The sequence below is a fragment of the Narcine bancroftii genome, chromosome 8 (assembly GCF_036971445.1).
Source record: "Narcine bancroftii isolate sNarBan1 chromosome 8, sNarBan1.hap1, whole genome shotgun sequence".
Classification (NCBI taxonomy): Eukaryota; Metazoa; Chordata; class Chondrichthyes; order Torpediniformes; family Narcinidae; genus Narcine; species Narcine bancroftii.
The window spans coordinates 31,617,223-31,638,158 of record NC_091476.1 but is presented as its reverse complement, the minus strand read 5'-3'; the positions used below and the strand labels follow the sequence as shown (position 1 = coordinate 31,638,158).

General features: G+C 37.1%; 1 protein-coding gene and 1 long non-coding RNA gene across 2 annotated transcripts in view; one reads left to right on the top strand and one right to left on the bottom strand.

Annotated features, from left to right (window-relative positions):
• pcdh11 (protocadherin 11) overlaps positions 1 to 20,936 on the bottom strand; it is a 692,247-nt gene that overhangs the window by 178,470 nt on the left and 492,841 nt on the right. The window lies entirely within an intron of this gene.
• On the top strand, positions 13,152 to 15,078 carry LOC138740577 (uncharacterized). The gene is made up of 2 exons (XR_011343037.1): positions 13,152 to 13,312; positions 14,600 to 15,078. It is a non-coding gene; the product is annotated as an uncharacterized lncRNA (long non-coding RNA).

The window sequence follows — 20,936 nt, the reverse complement described above, 5'->3', positions numbered from 1 at the left end:
TTCTGTTCACACACAATCATCCCACAGACTGATCAGCATTGAGTGATCATTGGGTACCAGAATAAGAGCAAAACAAAGCTCTTTGGAAATTGATCCAACCAGTCCACCATCTCTATCACAGTCAGATCTGACTACCTGAAGATGTGGGGGATCTTGTTTGCATGGGCCGAGGCTTCCAGACCAGAAATTGGTGGAGTGCATTACAAAGGTCCACAAGAAATTGGGTCTGTGGGCATGGTACTCCCTCTCAATAACAAGGAAGAACCTGGTCATTTGGTGCAAGGTGTTCTCAGTATTGCTGCATGCGGTGCATGTGTGATCCTATCTCACACCTCTGCCCTGGTGATTACTAGACCTATTTTCTGCTTCATATGGGAACCTAAGATGGAAAGGGTCGTTGTGTACAAGTCACTAGACATTGAGGGCAAGAGCATACCTAACGTGGTCCTATCCTGATGGCAACCTTTGTGTGCAGCTGTATCAAGATATTCATGGAACCAAAGTACGAGGACACCAAGCGTTACTACGTGCTGAGGTTCTACCTGTCCCAGATGTTGTGAATGATGGGCTCAGCTCCATTGCTGCACAATATCTCAGTCAGCTGGATTTTGCCACACCACCTATCCTTTGTAGAAAAGTTTTTTTTTCCCCCAGACACACACCTTTGATCACAAGGCCATCTGGTGGTAGTCATCAGAGAATGTCCTAGAGACACTGAGAAGTGGACTTGATGGACATGGTGGGGTAGTTCCAGGTGCAGACTGTCCAGGTCATCTAGCAGAAGGGCCTCAATGACAGTGCTCAGAAACGAGCACCAAGACTTGCCCTGAATGGCCGTGAGACAAGCCCTCTCATTCAGAACGTTCCTGCATATCTGGAACATCACCCACCCCACACATTATCCTCAAGATGACTGCGGTGGAAAGGAAACAGTCACCCTCCTTTTTATGGTTTGTTAAAGATGTGTGAAGAAGGATGCAAGGGTCCTTGTCACAGTCTATCCTCAGCCATAACATGACAGAGAAGTCATTGATTTATAGGCTGTTCCCGAAGACGCACACAGAGACAGACATGCAGATCTGCCAAAGACCATCAACCTGGTGAAAGACGCACTCTGGTCTACCTGTAACCTATTGGTCTTTCAGCACATGGGATGTGATGTTGATTAGCACATGGCAGGCTGCACACGTATGGGCTGAGAGATGCATTTGCACCCAATGTGAAAGAGCTGTGGGAAAGGATCATAGTCTAGAATCCTTCCATTCTGGTCATTGAAGCGCTGAGACTGAAGAGAAGCCCCTCAAACCACAGAGGGGAGTAACAACTAGGTGCCACAGTGGTGGCAGAGTTGCTAAATAGAAATCAATGTAGCAATGTACCATGATGGAAATGTATGGATACAAAACTGTACAGTTGCTAAGAGACCTTGAACTGTTTTCTGTTGGTAAATGATTTATTGTGAATAAAGTCTACTTTTGATTAAAAAAGGAAGTGTTGAGATTGGTGAGGAAGAGCCTTAGAGAAACCACCATTTTTGAACTTTTTCCCATCCTTATTCTTAATCTCCAATATTGATGCTCATGTCAAGACCCTAATGTCTAAAATTCACCTCGCACTTAGATCACTTCTCATTTTAAGACACTTTTGAAACCACTTTGCTACTCAGTTCTCATCAACCATCAAGCACCTCTCTACACTCATCCTTTTTTTAAAAGGATTTCCATCAATTTGCACAGAGTCTGTCAATTGCATATGCACGAGGAATCATTGAGTTTTTTTCTAAGGAAAACACAGACATCTTTGTGATGTGGGAGGTAAGTGAAGAATCCACCTGAAACCCATGCAGTCATACAGGGAGAGCAAAGTTTGGTCTTTCCCTCTTGCTTTATTATGTACTGCAAAGCCTGTTTTGTTTCTTGAGTATGCCTCAAATAAAGGACTTAAATATGAATGGACAGTTAAAAAGTATATCATTCATGACAAGCATTATTGAATATAAGAATCCCCACTGCAAAAATTGTGCCAACAATGGCAGCTGAACAGCATTTGTCATATTCTGAGATGTGGATGGAGGAATGGTGCCTTTTCTAAGTGCAAGACAACAGGAGCATCTGACCATTAAAGACAAATAAAAAAAAAACCCGGTATGAATTGGGTAGCACAGTTCACGCAGTGGTTGGTGCAATGCTATTACAACGCCAGGAACCTGGGTTTAAATCCAGTGCCATCTGGAAGGAATTTGTCTGTTCTCCCTGTGGCCTGCCTGGGCTTTCTCTGGTGCTCCAGTTTCCTCCCACTCTCCAAAACTTACAGTGTCGGTAGTTAACTGGGGATAATTGGGCTGCATGAGTTTCATGGTGTGCATGGCTTCTACCTTGCTGTATTATTAAAATTAAATTAATTTTTAAAACTTTCAATACACCTGAAAGTATCCTTCCTCAGAACTTAGTTATTAAAGCTTGTGTTCATCTCCTTTCATCATTGTGCATTTTAAAATTAGTTTACAACATTTTACTTGCATCCATGAATCATTTTAGGTTGCATTTGAACAACATTCAAAATGTTATTAAATTCATTGAATTGTAAAATATTATTACAATGAAGAGATTTACAGAGAGAGAAAACCAGTTGAATAATTTTAATATTGAATTTAGATTTTGAAGTATTTGGAAAAAAATCAATCTCCTCTGCTGTATCATTATGTAGAACATTATGCATATCAACAACCTGATGCCCTTATCTTCCACCCAATTGCTCCAGTATCCTCAGATACATTTTGGTTAAACCATAAGACAGCACATGGCTATCATGGAGTTAAATTTAACAAATAGTTTTCATTTATTTCAGTTATTTCAAAGCTTATTTTTCTAAATTTACAATGATTGCATTGGATACCAATAGTTTTGATTTATTTTTCAAACAATGGCATAAAATGGCTTGTTTACAACTTGATTTAAGCATCACTGAGGCCCAATCAAAGGTTTAATCTTTTGGAAAATAATTCAACCCATTCTTCAGTGAATGAAAAAGATCCAATTTCACTGAAGAAAACAACTAAATTCTGTTTATCCCTCAAGCAAAATAACTAAAAAATAGCACTTCATGTGGTCATTTTCACATTTATGTTTCTTGAAAATTGCTATCGACAAATTGGCTGCTTCATTGTCTATTTTATAATAATCACTCACTTCAAGGAGTATTTCATTGAGTATTAATCAATTTGGAACATTTTGAATTTCTGAAAGACCCATTCTAAATGAAAAAATTTCTTTCTTTTTATACAACTAGCATTTTCTGAAATACAAAGACAGATGGCAAAATTTAATTTTCAGCTCTTCAAAAAATATCCATTTAACATTCCCAACAAGTGGGAATTCCCAATGCTCCAGCTTAAAAAAAATAATTTGTATGTTTCTGCTGTGATTGTAGTAAAAACACAGAAATGCTGGAGGATCTCATCAGGTCTAGTGACGTCCATAAGAAGTAAAGATATATATTGTGTAATAGTTTTATGGACAAGCTTTTTGGGTCGAATTTGGGGTGGGGGGGGTTCAACTTTTCCATCGGTCATACGTTTAAGGGGCTAAATTTCATGCAAGAATCCAAATGTACCGTATATACTCGTGTAATAGTTGAGCTTTGGTGACCAAATTTTTGAGTTGAATTGGGGGTGGGGGTGTGGGTGAGTACCTACGTTGTTCAAAGCGTTGGAAGCTGGATGGTCGGGATCGGGTGGTGTTTGTGTTCAGAGCATCGGATTGGTGTTCGGATTGGTGGACGGTCCAGACAAAGATCCACATCGGGAGCTTGAATGAATGGGCAGTCATGGCCAAAAATTGGGGGGGGTTTAACTTTTATATGGGACATAAAGAAAAAGTGCAATTTTTGGGCTAAAAAAAACATGGGGGTGGGGTTGACTATTACCCTGTATCGACTATTACACAAGTTTATACAGTAACCAACAATTTGGGCCTGAGCCCTTCTTCGAATATGTTTCAGTTACACAATTGTCTTTCCCAAAGCTTTGTTCTCTGGTTATATTATATTAAGTTATATTCTGAAAAGTTAAGGGGCAAATATGCCCAGCAATTCATCTGTACTATTTTATCAATGTTAAAATTACTTTAGAGATCTTCCATTTGCTGTTTTGAAAAGGTGTCAAAAATGCATTCATTAATATCTGCTTGAAAACAGTGCGAGCAGGCTCTGGCTTCCGATTGCAATACTGTTTCATAAACAGAAGGTCGGGTTTGCATTTTTATTGTCACAGTGGTCTAAAAACAGATGCTGAACATTAGAAATAAAAACATAAAATGGTGTAAATGTTAGGTCAATCAACATCTGTGGAGTAAGAAGCAGTTCATCAGAACTGGGAAAAGTTGAAAGAAAATTGCCTGAAAAAAACAATTGATCAATACTTGATGCTTGCTAAGATGTAGCACTAAACCACAGTGACAGTTTGCAGTTCATCTCATTTTGTATGTAAGAGTAGGCCTGAACTCTCATCACTTGTGACATTAATTTTCCACGCCACTTAGAATCTGAATCATTTGTTATTGACCTTCAACTCCATGCAATAATGGCCATTGAAGATGTGAGCAACAACACTTTTCAATCCTCAGGACTTCATAGTGAATTCAACAATTTCCAATGAAAGGCCAATACAATGAAACAGTAAACTTGCAGAGACTGGATAGCATTGTCAGGTAATGCATGCATGATGCAATGTTAACATTAAAGTTAGCACCATCCTTCCAGGTGGGGTAGACTTGGGAATTGCAAAACATTTTTTTTTGCAAAGGATATTTATGTTATTAGTTATTAGAAGATGTCTAGTTCAGCATAGAAGGTGATATTATTGGAGTTGATTCTGGGCATGAGCTTGGAACTGGTATCAGTGCAAGAACACCAATTTAAAATCCTGAATAGCTTTGCAAAAGGGGTTAATAACACCAAGGTTAAAACACATATTGTAATTTCGACTGGATGACAACAAATCTGGCCCAAGGAACTAGGGATCAAAGCTTGATAGGGCAACCTATAATGGAATGATACAAAGCCTTCTGGTGGAGATGCTCCAGTTGCAATCAAGGTACAGTATATTCCCAAGAGGGAGAAGCATCATTAAACATCATTGCTCCTTCGGTGACTAAAAGGTTGAGATTAAAATAGAGCATAAACAAAACACTTAACAGATGGAAGGTTGATAACACGTGAGAACTAGACTGATCACACAAAGTTTCTAGGGGATATATTAAAGAAAATAAGAGAATAACTTAAAAGTATTTAAGGAAAAAAAATGTAAAAATAATTTTTTTAAATCCTTCCAGGATTTATACCTGGTTAAAGTTGTGACATGAGAAAAAGAGTGAACCCAAGTCTAAAAAGAAAATTCATTCCTGGAGGCAAATGGCAGAGTTGAGTATTTTACATCATTTTTTATGAAGTATGTATTTGTTGCTGCAGTGTGAACAGTTTGTGATGGCAAAATTTTGATAAAGAGAAAGTATTAGAAAGGTCAGCTGCACTTAATAGGAAAAATTACCTGGTCCCGATGATCCCAATTTGCTGGTAAAGTAAGGGATTCTGGGATGGTGTTCGAAGGCAAGAACATCACAAATGTTACCCTCTTCTTCAGAGGCAACAGGATGAAATCAGTGACTAATAAGTCTTGATGAAGGGTTCCGACTTGAAATGTCAACCATTCTTTTTCATCCACTGATGCTGCATGGCTTGCTGAGTTCCTCCTGTAGTAATTGTAACCTGCAATTGGCTAAGTTCCAGAAACAAACTTTGGTGCCAAAATGAGCAGGGACTTGCACAAGTGTAAATTGATTAGAGAAAGGCAACTTTTACTATTATTAATGGTGAATCATGCCTCATGAGTAATTCCTTGATAACACTAGACCACAAAGATTCTGCTTTTTGAACACTTTTGGGTATATTTTATAGATTTTGGGCTGCGGATCATGAAAATCACCTTAAAATTCTCCTAATATGTACTGATTTTTTTTAGATATAACTTATTTTTGCAACTTTATCATATTTTAAGTCTACTTCATGCATACAAAACCATGAAGTGCCGCGTGTCATTGAAAAGTAATTTTCTGTATTCGCACTTGGACGACTTCCCTGCTGATCATGGTGTAGTCAGTGATGAACATAATGAAATGTTTCACCAGGACATTGTGACCATGGAAAGTGGAATCAGGGTAACTTCAATGCTGGCCGACTATTGTTGGACAATGACATGAGAGACATTAGATACTGAGTACAAATGAAAATTAGCAGCAAAATATTTTTAGGTCAGCTAAACTAACGCAATGTGTCAGCATCATTATGTGGTTAAACATGCTAAATTCAATAAAAGTTAATTTAATATTTCTCCTACTTCCTATGTGACAGTACAAACCTGAAATTATCTTTGTGTTTAGCTTGAAGTGATCTATTATTATCCCCAATTTTTTTTTAGGAAACAAATTGTTTGGAAAAATATTGTCCAGTGTAATGTAACCATGAGGATTCATAAAGTAAAAAGAGGTTGATATTGTGTTTGTGTTTTTTTTAAAAGGGATTTTACAAGACATCATGCTTTAGTCTTGTTATCACAATTGAAGTCCATAGAATAAGAATTGTTTGATCAACAAGAAGAAAGAATTGCTGAAGTAGGGAAAACAAGATGGGAAATCTTGTCTTGATGAAGGGCTCTGGGCTGAAACATCCCCATTCTTTTACTCTCATTGATGCTGTTTGACCTGTTGAGTTCTTCCATCAGTTTGTTGTGTCATTGTGAAAGGATGTTTCCTGGACTGCAGAACAAGTTTACATTGAGTTTCCTCAGAGGCTGGTTCTAGTACCTATGCTTTTCTTCACTTATGTTTATGACTTGGGCTCGGAGTTATGAGGCATAATTTCCAAACTTACTGGCGATACACAATTCAGAAGCACAGTGATTGTTATGGACTTCAAGCAGATGTTGGCAGCCTGGAAATATGGCAGGCAGGTGGCAGAGAAAATTTAACACTAAGAAATGTAAAGTGTTACATTTTGAAAGAAAAATATGAGGACCAATATAAACTGAATGGTACAATTCTAAAATAAATATATTGAGAGTTTTGTGTGCATGTTCCATTAAAAGTGGTAGGACAGGCGGAGAAAGTGGTTCAAAGAAAGCAGATTAAAACCTCTGGCTTTACAATCAGAGAGAGTGAAGACAAAAGGACCTTTATTGAGCTACAATTGAACGAATGTGCCCAATAACAAATATCATAATTTGCCATGGAGATTTCCTGATATGTTCTTAGGGATGAAGGAAGGAATTCAGTCATACTGCAGAAGCTTGGGGTGGTATTCACTAGAAAAAAAGAAGGCTGTGAAAAGATCCAGTGGATATATTTAAAGTCATAAAGTGCAGAGCTGGAGTAATATTTTGGCAGGAGGGACAAAACTAGGGAATGCAGATTGAAGATGGTTCACAAGGGAACAAAAATTGGGAATGAAGAAATATTTATAAAAAAATAAAACGATTGGTTGCATATGAATAGGAGCAGACTTTTTTGATCATTCAAGCCTGCCCTGCTATTTATGTGTATTCTGCTGCTCCATGTTCCTGCACAAACCCAATATCACTCGATTCCCATAATAAGCAAAAGCCTATTCATCTGTGTTTTGAATTGATTCAGGATTAATATTCCACAGCACCTCAAGGGCAGTGAATCCCAATGTATTTCTCCTCCTTTATTTCTAACTAGTCAGCACCTCTATTCTAAGACTTTGAATCCTTGATCTTCATTCTTCAGAGTGGAGAAACACCCTCTTATATCTGTCAAATCATGTGAGAATTTTGAAAGTTTTAACATGATCTGCTTTCATTTCTTTAACCTCTGGAGGATACACTCCCAGATCCATTCATTTTTTTTCTCTCTTATCTGACAAACCAATCTTCTCAGGAACCCATCTGGCGATTTTTAATTTCATTCCTTCCATGGTTAGTGTATTTCTTTAGACAATGAGGCAAAAAAGGTGCATAGTAGTCCAAGAGTTAACTTACCAAGGTGGTGCATAATTGCTGTGAGATCTTTTATTTCAGCACTGAAATCCTCTCATAATAAAGACTAAGATATCAATTACTTTAAGCACCTAAATTCAATGGCATCCAGATCTGGCTTTGGTGGGTCTTTCCGTCTCAGTGTACCGCAAAAGGAGGGTCTGGCAATTTAGGAAACTTGGCTGACTTCTGGTTATTGCACCAAAACTTAATGGCCGCACTTTAATGCAATTTATGGAACGTGAAGTACTTTGAAGATCTTCAAGAATGATGTTGTGAAAATGCAAGTTAAAATCAGATTTCAATTGGTGGATTTTAAAAATTACATTAGTCAGGAGGTGAGAAGTTGTGAACAACATTCATTTCTGCTCTTGTGAAATTCCATCTGCTAATTTAGCATTTTTACTTGTGTGATACATTATATTTATCAAACCATAATGATGATTTTCTGAGAGGGATAAAATGAATGGCATTGAAAAAATGGTGAGAAACCTCTGTAGACAATTAGCCTAGACCCCTTGCACCTGATCCGGGCAGCACAACAACTTTACTCTTTGCATGACTGCAATATGAATTCACAGCTCTGCTGCCCATCAGCTTTTGTCTCAGCAGGTGACCCAATTTCCCGAATGGCTGACCCAACAAAATCCTGCCTGCATCTCTTACACAGGCATACTTTACCGCAATATGTGCTGGCAGGCCTTTTGGCACACACTCCAAGCTGGCGGATGATGAAGAATGGTGCAACTTAAAACAGTTCACTGCAGGGTTTTGAAGTAGGAAAAATATCTAAAGTGGCAATCTTTCCAAACAAACACTGGAGAGGCCATGGACCTTTGCAGAATTCATGCATAAAGCTTGGTGTCATACCACAGGATGTTTAGGGACCTCAAAGATATAATCTAGTGAATGAATGCATTCTCAGATCCTAATTCTTATAAACATTGCCACTAATTCATCACACTCCGACACTCAACTGTAAGTAACCAATCAGTTCATAGATCTATCATTTATTTGCTAAACCATATCTGAACATCATTTGAACGATGGCAAGCTTCACATCCAAAGGTAGCAACTTACAAGTCTAACTAGCTAACCAGTAAGTGAATCAAGCATGGTGTGGGGCACTTACCACTCAAACTATATCTTACGACAAGGTAGCACATACTGGCTTTCAATGGCAGAAAAATGAGCAGATAACAGGCTCAGCAGCATCTCCAAAAGGGAAGGGTTTTTTATTGCAATTAGAAGGAGTATTGCTTTAACCCATGGCTAGCAACAGGGTTAAATCCACAAAAACTGATGGCAATCATCATGCTCTCAACCCTTTCTCACTCCGTTTGCCCTCACTTCTGATTTGCATGCATTTGGTCTAGTGCACCCTTTCATCTTTTCTTCAACTGGTTAACAAAACCCTACCATTGCAAGGGTAGCCAAGTGCAACCTCGTTCCTCAGAAGAGCAATGATGAAGGTCCAAGTTCTTGCAAAATTAAGCAGATGTGGAAATCTGAGATGGAAGCCAAGAACACTGGAAATACTTTGTCTCCTCTGTGTCATTCAAGACTCAAAGGAGTTCACCTTTGATCATTCTTCAAAGTTCATTCTTACACTTTATCAACTGCATGTAATTTAAAGGTGAAATTAACTTAATGTTGGCACTTACACGTGACACATCATTGAAAATATTGGCTCTCAAGCCAGAGCAAATGGAGAGCAAAGTTATGATGCAAATTTATCAGAAGGCGAGGTCACACCATTTCATTGCCCTCACTAATATCATGACCAGACATGCATGCTTCAGTAATTAAAGTACGCGTGCATTGCCAAGATTGTGAGAAACCTTGTTTACAGTAGCCAGCTGTATTCTGTCATTGTTAGATTCTGCACCAATTTTCAACCCCACCAACAGAAACAACTTTTTTTTTCCCTCTCTCTACCCTATGGCTCCCTTTGAAACATTATTCATCCATAATAGAGATAACTAAACTTTCGCTGCTGAGTCGGAAGATTGAAAATCTGAGGACATAAACCTGAGCTGATAAACTCTTGCTATAAATTGAGAAAGTGCAGAAGGTGACCTCTTTCAGATTTCACAGTAAACCAGGGGCCTGTTGCCTTCTCAGCTGAAGGTACACTGTCCAATAGGATTATTTTAAAGTATAGCAATGCAGGAGGGTGGAGTAGAGACATAAAGGGTCAGTCTTGCCTCCAATGTCCGAGATGATTCGCCAAGATCTATTTCTTTACTCAATGTTACAAGTAATGTTACTAACAAGAGACAATCACACTTTTAAGGTGGCTGCTCATAGAATCTTGTCACTCATCAATTACTACATTGGTTGCATTGCAGAGCTAAACATCAAGGTACTTTTTTTTGTGTGTGGAGCATTTTGATCCATGCTAAGGTCATGAAGGTCATTTATAATTGTAAGGGCTGATTTTTTTTTTGTCTCTCTCATCTTTTAAGCATCAAGTAACATAACCACCATTCAAAAATGTATCAGGGGTTGTAGATCAATTGGGTGTAATTGGCGGTAGATGCTTGTGGACCAAAAGGGCATCTAACCATGCTGTATGACTAAATTCAAAGGTAAAATTTAATCTCTCCTCAATGAAAGTCAAACACAGATTTCATTGAATTGTTACCTGGAATTCAAGTTAAATTATTAAGAGAGATATATTGTAATTGTATTCCTTGGAACACATAGATCCATACATCACTCTATTGATGCTAATTGGATGTGTTGCCCAGAACTATTTAGAGTCCTTCTGATGTGGTCCAACCTGAAGTTTATTTGGCTGAAATCATGAGGAACACCATTGGACAGTCATTGAAAGAACTTAAAACTGGACCTCAATTATAAATAACCTAGTTTATTGTAAAGCAGACTAAATTAAATGTTTGCATTCAATTGCACAGAAACTAATTGATCTCCAGGAAAAGACCATATCTGAAGTGCAACATTTAACAGCAAGTAGCAGAAGAATCATGATCCCAGATAAAGCAGAAGGAGTGACAAAAAAAGTTACATTAATATATATTGAATTTATCACTGAAACGAAGTCATGAGAAACTAAGCAATTTGTTTAAAATATAGAGACATTCAATTAGATTATAAATGGTAACTCATACTGGATTTTCTGATGTGAAATTAGAATTTGACAGACAGAGTAAATCAACTCAGGGTTTAATTTTTGTCTGGGATTGACAGTCATAAGCTTCCATTATGACCAATCTATTTGATCCAATATTTTTAATCAGGACACCTTGATGAGGACTTCGTGTAATTTATTAATCTACCATTTTAATTTTATCGTATAAATTATATCATAAACTGGTCATGACAAAAACTAGAACAATTTGAAGAGATGTTGCCTGCTTTATTTGTGTAATATGTTTCTTCCATTGTATATAATTATTATTGATTATTGTATATGTGGAGCTGGCCCGCCCACTGATGACTCGTACCCTATGACTCCTCCCCCATGGTCCTGGACTATTAAAGCTGAGCCACCTCTCCCTTTTCTCCATTCCTATACCTGGATCTCTGCCAGCAAGGTTCTTCTACATATTAAAGCCTATAATTCTCTCAGCCTAGTCTCTGTGGTTACTGGTAGTGCCCATTAGATAGGCTAATTCCATTCACAACAAAAAGTGGCAGTACTGTTCCATAGCCATAATCATACCATGAACAATAATTAGAAAAAAACTGTAATCATCCTCATGTTACAAAATTGTATAATCCTCATAGAAATACTGGGATAAAATATTAGAAACGTCTTTTCAAAGTCAGGAATAACATTCAACTTATAGAAAGTATAAATGTCATCAAAGTGAATACTGATAATTGTGGTGGATATTACATCAGGGAGGGAAATTCTTTTCCATGTACTACACATAAATTCTGGAGGTGAGATGAATCAGTGTCTGAAAAGAAAGTTAATGGAAGAGCTTAGAATCTCCTCTTCAAGCAGTGCAGCATGCAATTCAAATTTGACTTCCCTGTGAGAAAGAAACTCACAGTGCCAAAGCACAGAGCAATGAACCACAGACCCTGCCTGACTTTGACTTTTCTTTGCACGATTTTTTTCTTATTTATTTTGTAAGGTGGTTTATATAAATATTTGCCTGCCATAAAAGCAATGAATTTTATGACATGCTCATGGCAATAAATTCTGATTCCGAGAAGTACAGAAAGAGGCCCTTTGGTATGCCCCCCATCTATCCACTGACTGATATTCCTGGTCACCTGATGGATTTGACTGTGAGGGCCCATTCCCAAACTCACAACTGATTTCCTGAGATGATCACCCTCTCCCGCACACTCTGCTCACCCATTTGATTGGACCTGATTACTGTCACAGCAAATCCTCGAAGAACTGCTCTCCCTCCAGCTGTTTGCCTGATGGCTGGTCCTAACCTCATAGGGAGAACCAACACTCTCAGTGTTCTGCCCACTTACTTCTGTGACTGTCTTGGAAATTATTGTATCATTTATTATTTCTTTCACTGAAACTCTGCGGCTGGCCACCTCCCACCGCTGAACTCTCTGGCTTGAAATTGGGCTCAAGTAGAAAATTTTCCATTGCAGAAAAAGAGGACGATCTTTCATCAGCACCTCAGCCTCAGATGCCATTGAAATGAGCAGAGTTGGACCAGTGACTCAAATATCATTAGTGCCCGACTACAACACTTATCCAATGTAGCCAAATAATTTGCCCAACACAGGTGGTGTAGTGGTTAGGGCAACGCCTTTACGGCACCAGCAATTGGGACTGGGGTTTGAATCCCACTCTGTCTGTATGGAGTTTGTATGTTCTCCCTGTGTCTGCATGGGTATTCCCCAGGGGCTCTGGTTTCCTCCCACCCTTCCAAAATCATACCAGAGAAGTAGGTCAATTGGGTATAAATTTGGCAGCATGGACTCATAAGTCGAAATGGCCTGTTACCATGCGGTATGTCTAAATTTAAATTTAATAAAAACATTTGTGAACTTGTTTTGCTTTCATAACAATGCATTAATTTATTGCTACATTTCCTTCTTTTATGACATCACCTGCACTTTAGAGGCACTTCTGAGGGCACAGAGTGAAGGTAATACATAAATTCAAATTATTTACGAAATGAGGAAACCTTGTAAATACTAGAAGAAACTAACTTGTTCAGAGTTTGGAAATAAGAATTAAAACTTCAAAGGTGAAGTCACTTTGGAGTCAGTTGATTGGTGCAAAGAACGATGGCAGTGGAAAAAGAAACAGAATCTGTATCTAAATTTGGTGTATGTACATTCCAATAAGAAGTTGTATTTCAAAGCTATATTTCAAAGGCGAGAAGACAATGCACATCTCAAGTCTGATTGAGAGAGATCATTAAAAATTTTACTAATTATCTTTTAAAAATTAGAAAATATATATTAAGTGAAAACAGGGATTTTTTTGAAATAACTTATACTTTCCTTTAACTTTGAGATGTACTTTATTTGATATAATTTATTTATGAACATTCCATAATTATTGGTCTTGGATTACAAAATATTGTATTTCTGACTTTCACAAAATATCATGAAAAATGGCTGAAAATGATTAAACTTGCACCATTCTGTGAAAAGTGATGGTAGATTAGAAAGTAGACAGTACTTGCTAGTGGGCCCCTTCTTATCAGAAGCCTCAAGGATGCAGGAATCTGGTTCGGACTGGCACAGTGACCTAAGGTACCTATGACCACTACGGCGCTTGCTTAATAAAGACAAGAATATTAATTTAGACGCCCCAAGGGAGGGGATGGACTGATTAGCATAACATGTGATGTATGATGAGGGAGGAACTGTGTGGTATCTGCAGTGATGGAAGGGAAAAGGGGAAGGTTGTAAGGTATTTATATTCTGATTGGAAGAGACTAAATGAAGGTGTGGTGTTGTTGAGCGCGGGACTATACAAAAGAGTGATGACTCTGGACTCGAGACTGAGAGACACCTGGCTCTGCAGACCCGAAATAAAGCTGAACCTGTTCTCAAGATTTTGTCTCCAGAGTAGTGATTGTGAACACTTTTATATTTCACAATATCAACCCATCCTATTCTAAAAAATGTTTGGCTATTACTTGGAAATCTGATTTAGTTTTAGGAATGCAAAGATGGCATGGTGAAATGAAATCCTGTATTCCTTTAGAAAATATAACATATAATTTAAGGGATAAATATCATTTTTTTTGTAAAAGTATGGAGCCCATATTTAAAAACTCTTGCTATTAAAATTTAATCTCTTGGTCTGCTCAGGTGGACATTTCGGTTTCCGCAGCTAAAATCTTGAATATTGTTGTTCTGAGTGATGATCACCTTTTTTCTTTCTTTGTAGATGGGTAGGGGAGGAGGGAGGATGTTAGTGGGGTGGATGACGGAGGTTGGGGGGGGGGGTATTCAATTATACAATGTTTGTATTGATATAAATAATGTAATATGATTCAAAATTGTAAGTAAAATATTTTAAAAAACCATCCTATACATGCATAGTTTTTATCAATTAATTAATTTCCTTAATTGCATTGCATTAAGTCTGGGAAACTTTTTTTTGAAAGCCAAAAGGGTGAGGAAAGATGAAGATAACTTCTCAAGGACATTATTCAACAGAAGACAAAGAAGGAGAGCCTGGCCTGTTTTCACTGATAACATCTGTCCATCCCTTTGCAGAAAACTAACCTTATCTCTTATTAACTACCACTTTTCTAAAGCCAATGACTTCTTCCATGATTACGTATCTTCAGCAATCAATATCTCATTTAAACCAATGCTCGGAGGAGGATACAGACAGTACTTCTGGGACTAGAACATCTATTCTTTCCAGTGGCTTAAAGGACAGAAGATGGCTCTATTAGTGATTAGATATCTGGAGATAAGTTGCAATAATCAAAAAATGTTAATTTACATTGTAAGTTTACTTTTCTTACATCGTATTGTTTGTAATTTGGCCCAGTGGGTTGTAGATAAATCAAGTTCTGTTTTTATCACATGGGATTAAACAGAAGTTGACAGAACATTTGCCGATGTCTTGGAACTGTCATTACAGATTACACTTGCTGTCCTAATAAACCTGTGCATCATATATATGCTCATTTAAAAAAAAGTGTTTCCTGCATTATATCAGATAAATATATCTTCAAGGACCTCAATCACGATTACCTGACAGTAGACCACCCTCTGTGCATCAGTGGACCACAAGGAGAAGGTCACTTTTCTTTCTCATGGAGTGCTAATGTCCTTGTTTTTTTTCTGTCTCTGAAAGCTTCCATCACATTGGGGTAACTTTGGCCAGATCTAGATGCCCAGCCTTTTGGCCAAATGGCTCTGACTAGAAAATGGAGTCAGATTTAAAGCAATAACTAGGGCATCAACTGCAAGAATCATTAATATTGGACATGTATTAAACCACATGGGACACAAATGGCAATGCATTACAGAGTTGCTGCAAAACAAATGCTCAGAAAGAATTAAACAAAAAGTGAAAACAGATGCTGCAAAGTTAGAATAAAAAACCAAAATGCTCTGAATACTCAGCAAATTAGGTTGCATCATAGAATATTAACAGTAGTTGCTGTTTTTATTTTAAATTGATGATAACACTTTATTGCCAATTTTATTTCATAAATTACATTATTTCCCCTCAGATCGATCGGGAATAACATCTTAAATAATATGTTTCCACAGAATTAAGTCTATTCATGTGATGAACAACATGTGAAGACAATGCAATTTAGTGAACATAACAGCACTCATTTTATGCATAATCACCTGGATTCTTAAAAATAGTGATTTACTGAAATCAACTACAGTCAAACCCCCAGTATCTGAAATTCAAGCAGCCAGCATAAAAATCGAGGAAATAAATGGGAAAGAAAATTAAATTAAATAAGAATAAGCTAAAAAAAATAAATAGAAGTTTTAAATTGTAAAAGTAAATTTTCTCTGAAGCAACACACACCTTGGTGAAGATGGGAGCAAACAATCAGCCTGCGGAATCCCCCGCTTCCCGCCTGCAGCAGCTGTTTGAATAAAGTTTCAATAAAGATGTGTTTGAATAAAATGGCAATGCCCAGGATGAAGAGCTGGCCAAAACTACTTGCCGCTGAGTGACTCTCCCAAAGCATTTCCCTATCCCTGTCTAGTAAGAGTCTTTATCTTTATTAGTATTAAGTATATTAGTAAGGCTTTATCTATAAAATTGGGGGAGGGGGGGTTAATTGTGGCAGGGGCACAGTTAACGCAGTAATTAGTGTGATACTGTTACAGTGCCAGCAACTGTGATTTCAATTTAAATTTTGTAAGTTATGGGAATTACCTGATTAAAGCGATTAAGGACTACAATACTGATTTTTTTTTTAGAAATTACTTCACATTTTGCATCGTCTTTTGTATTTTAAACTATCTCTTCTTAATGTAGGTGTGTTAGTTAGGCATTGGAAGAGTGTGCCTCAGTCAAGTGGAATATTTGCATATCTGGCATCTGCGATCCCAGTGGATGCAGGATACCAGGATTTTACTACATTTGTCTGAATAGTTAATTGTTCAATCCATAAGAAAGTAATTCCAGCAAATCAATTCTGCTCAGTATTATTTTATAAATGAAATCTCAATATTTCAGGGAGAATGCTGAACTGGCGCTGATAAATGTGAACAAATTGGTTCTTCCTGACATCGTATAGCATAGATGCCACATCCTATCACTGATCACTGATCAATGTTTAACTCATTTTAATCCACAGTTTTAGAAATGCCATCTGTTGTCAACACCAAATGTGACTTGGAGCTTCTCATAAACAATACTTTGTGATGAATGACAGAACCAATCATCCTAATGCATGCAGAAAAAATAATTTAAAATTGACAGATTATATTTAATTACAATTATTCAGAAGATATATTATAACAAAGTCTACAAATGATAGGTTGTTCATAATTACTGGATATACAATCAGCAGGAGGGCTAAAGAACTTTCACATAAACCTGAGATGAGACAAAACAGAGCCACAATAATTACAGAGTACAAACCAAGACAACTGCAATAATAAATAACAATGTGAACTTTTGTTACTTTTGACAGATAAAAATGTCTCAAACTGAGCTATAAAGAGATTGACAAAAGTTTGCTTGAACTGATGGGTTAACATGGCTTAAAGAAGGGAGAAGATTGTCAAGAAGTGAAAAAAGTTTCTGGAGGGATTTTCAGACCTTAAAGTCCACAGAGCAGAAGGCTCAAGGGATGTTGACGATGTGGCCTGAAATGAAGAATAGAGATCTTGTGGGTCCAGTGAAAATGGAAAATTTGCTGATGGGTTGAAGAATTCGCTTTTCAGCCAGAGAATTATTTGACCTCAATTGGTAATATTTTTTAATGAAAAAAGTATCCCTTGGAACTTGAAGTAGAAATGAATCAAAAACAAAGTTAACAATAGAGAGGTTTGGAAGTTTGGTCATAGGGCTGTTTCAAGGAGATTCTTATGAAAAGATTGGAAGGTGGAGAGATGGAATTATAGGGACAGATTTACATATTTTAAAAATGTGGAAATCAAGCAAAATCTTACCCATGGGGGGAATGACAGAAGAAGCAATGGATATGAAAGAACTGGAAGATAACACAATGCCATTTGTAAAGTCAGGGAAAACCATGAGGCTGAAGAAAAGTTTAAAAACAAAACATTAAGTTTGGAAAAACTTGGATCTTGAAACCTTCACACTATTACAAGACCAAAGATCAGTCTGGGATATTGACAGAATATATCCTTTTTTTTAAATTTATTTTCTCTTCCCTTTACATTTATTATCTATCTTTTTCTCTCTTTGAGACATTTTATTTAATTTGTATCAGCAAGTTTTACAGAACAAGAAAGCAATAGCAAATAAGATTTTCAATATATATCTGGATTGTACTTGTGTATTTGATCACAAACTCCCATTCACAATATGCCAATACAGTGGATTCAGCTTCGAATCAACCTCCCACTAACTCTTCTCTTCTTCACTTAAGAAAACTCAAATAGAGTTCTCAAATGTGATATGCCTTTCATAAGTGCATGCTGACATTACCAATCCCATAATTATTTCCTCAGTGCTCTGCAAACCTCTTCCAATTTCAGTTATCAACCTAACTGGAATGTAGTTCTCTTTTTTTTTAAAATTCTCACCCTCCTTTCTGAAAGGGAAAGGTTACATTTGCAACCTTCCAATCCAGGGACCCATTCTAAATTCCATTCTCAAAGAGCATAATGCAGTAAGATAGGTTTGGAATCTCTCATTTTGAATTGAGCTGGATGAATTGGCTTTCTAAAATAAACACAACAAAACAGAGAAGAAAATGATTCACTGAAAATTGAAGGCAATAGTTGCTTCTATCCTGAGTTTTGCTGCCAGGGAGTTTTGAAATATTTTCATCTCACAATTTTTTTTTGCAAATTTCCAAATGAAATTGTGAAGGAAGCAGTGTGAAGAACTCCAGGGAGCTTTAGAAGGATATTTGCAGAATTTATGCTGCTTCAGATCCAATAATACCAGCGTGTTCTGAGATTTATAACAATCAGAAAATTACAATTCCAGAAATAAACCCATTTAAATCTCAGGCTAGGGCATAACCCAGAAATATCTTGTGTTGTCCAGTGGCACCATACAGATGTCTCTTCAGTGATTGTAAGTATGTTAATTCAGTTATTCTGTCCAGAAATCCATTCCACACTGTGATCATTAGTTCTTGATGTATTTCTTGCTATCAAATTGAAATTCCTTTACTAGTTATAAAGCATCATCTTGAGAAACCATTGTCACTGTTTAACTGGTTATTATACCCTACACCGTTATCAATCACGTTTACCTTAAAAAGTCACTCCCTCATGCCTCCTTTTTTTTAAATCTTGAGGCTTTTTTTTTCAGTTTTATGATGTCTCTTACATGCTACTGCAACAAAGTGACAGTGGCAATAAGAAGAATAGAATATTAATTAAGAAATGAGTATTAATAATGCAATAAATTGCTCTTGTAATTAGAAGTTTGAATGACTGATGACAGCTGCCAAAAGAAGGAGTACTTGAAAACTGCTTCAACGGTGCAATTATGTTTCAAAATTTGATTGTCTAAAGAATATTGCAAGATTTTAAATAAAATATTCAAAATTATTTTTGGAGATTTGCAGTTGAAGTTTTGGAAATCAGTAGGAAATGAATGAATCTAACATGGGGTCAGATATTTTTGGCTCCCTGTGTTTTGAGGTAAACGTGATTGATAAAGGTGTAGGGTATAATAGCCAGTTAAACAGTGCCAATGGTTTCTCAAGATGATGCTTTATAACTAGTAAAGGAATTTCAATTTGATAGCAAGAAATACATCAAGAACTAATGATCACTGTGTGGAATGGATTTCTGGACAGAATAACTGAATTAACGTACTTACAATCACTGAAGAGACATCTGTATGGTGCCACTGGACAACACAAGATATTTCTGGGTGTTGCCCTAACCTGGGATTTAAATGAAGTTGTCCGAAATGAATTTCAGAGAAAAGTTCTATCACCCTTTCAGAGAAAACTGAACCTATCACCCTTTCAGAGAAAAATGTTCAACATTACAACATTTACTGCATAAAACAGATGACGAATTTCTAAGATATTCATCATAAAACAAAGTTAACTATTTTGAGAGATTGTTTTTACAATGAGAATAGTCCTTAATTTTCAGTCAGCTTTCTTCTTTATGTCTGTGCTCAGAGCAAAGAATTACTTATCATAACTACTGGATCTCTGCTTCGAACTGTTCCTGTGTATAATCCAGAAGCTAAAGTAGGTTTCACAATAAAATGACAGCTAATGTTAACTCTTTCTCCATCAATGCAGCCACAATGGACAGACCATCAACACATGGTTTCAACCCAATCTGGTCATTACTGCACACTGCAAACACTGTTGCGGCAGGATCAGGACCAACCTTAAATATGAGTACCCTGTGCCTATCCCTATCTGAAACAAATACTAAAATGACTTAACAGGCAATTGAATTATTTGCAGCCCAATGTTCTTTACAGCCTCTGACAGTAGTATACCTCAGGAACAAAATAATTAAGACTGACTCGCGCTTTAATGTAATTTTTGGATGACACATTATCAACAAATGGAAGAGCTGATCTGAAATAATAGGATTCTCATAACACAGTAGGATGCATTGGGCTCATCACCTTTGCTAAAATGTCCAGCCTGGCCTATTTCCTTGCTCTTCCAATGGCCCTACAGATTAGATTCCCTCCATTGCTGACTGAATTCCCTCTTGAAATTCAGATTTCCATTTGATTCCTTCTGTTGGCATTACTTTCTGCAAAGAAGGTTTTCCTTAAAGCCTCCACTTCATCCAAAATTTGAAATGTGTTCTCCTTGGTCATTGAACCATTAAATAATGGGAGAAACTTCCTCTCATTTATCCAAATTTAACCAGGCAGTATGGAGCATTTGTATTTGGCAATAGACAGTCAAAGTATGTCGACTGCCTGCTGCCTTCCATGGATGCTGCGCGGCCTGCTGAGTTGCTCCTCCATTTGTGTGTGTTTCTCCAGTTTTCAAGCATCTGCTGTCTCTCTGGCTTACTTCCAAAGGCAGCCTGCTGACTTTCCCTTCATTCTTTAACCAACTGCCAGTTTGTGCAGAATATTGACCTATCACCCTTTCAGAGAAAACTGATCAGCAAGTCACTTTTTATCAACGCAGCCATTAATTTTCATGTCACCTTAAATTGACAAACATTGTGCTGTTCTCATATGATCATTGATACTTGGATATTGCAAAGTAATTCAATATAACTTGTATCTGAGCCACCTTCAACACATCTGCTCTCAACACAAAGTCTTCTATCCCAGCAACATGGC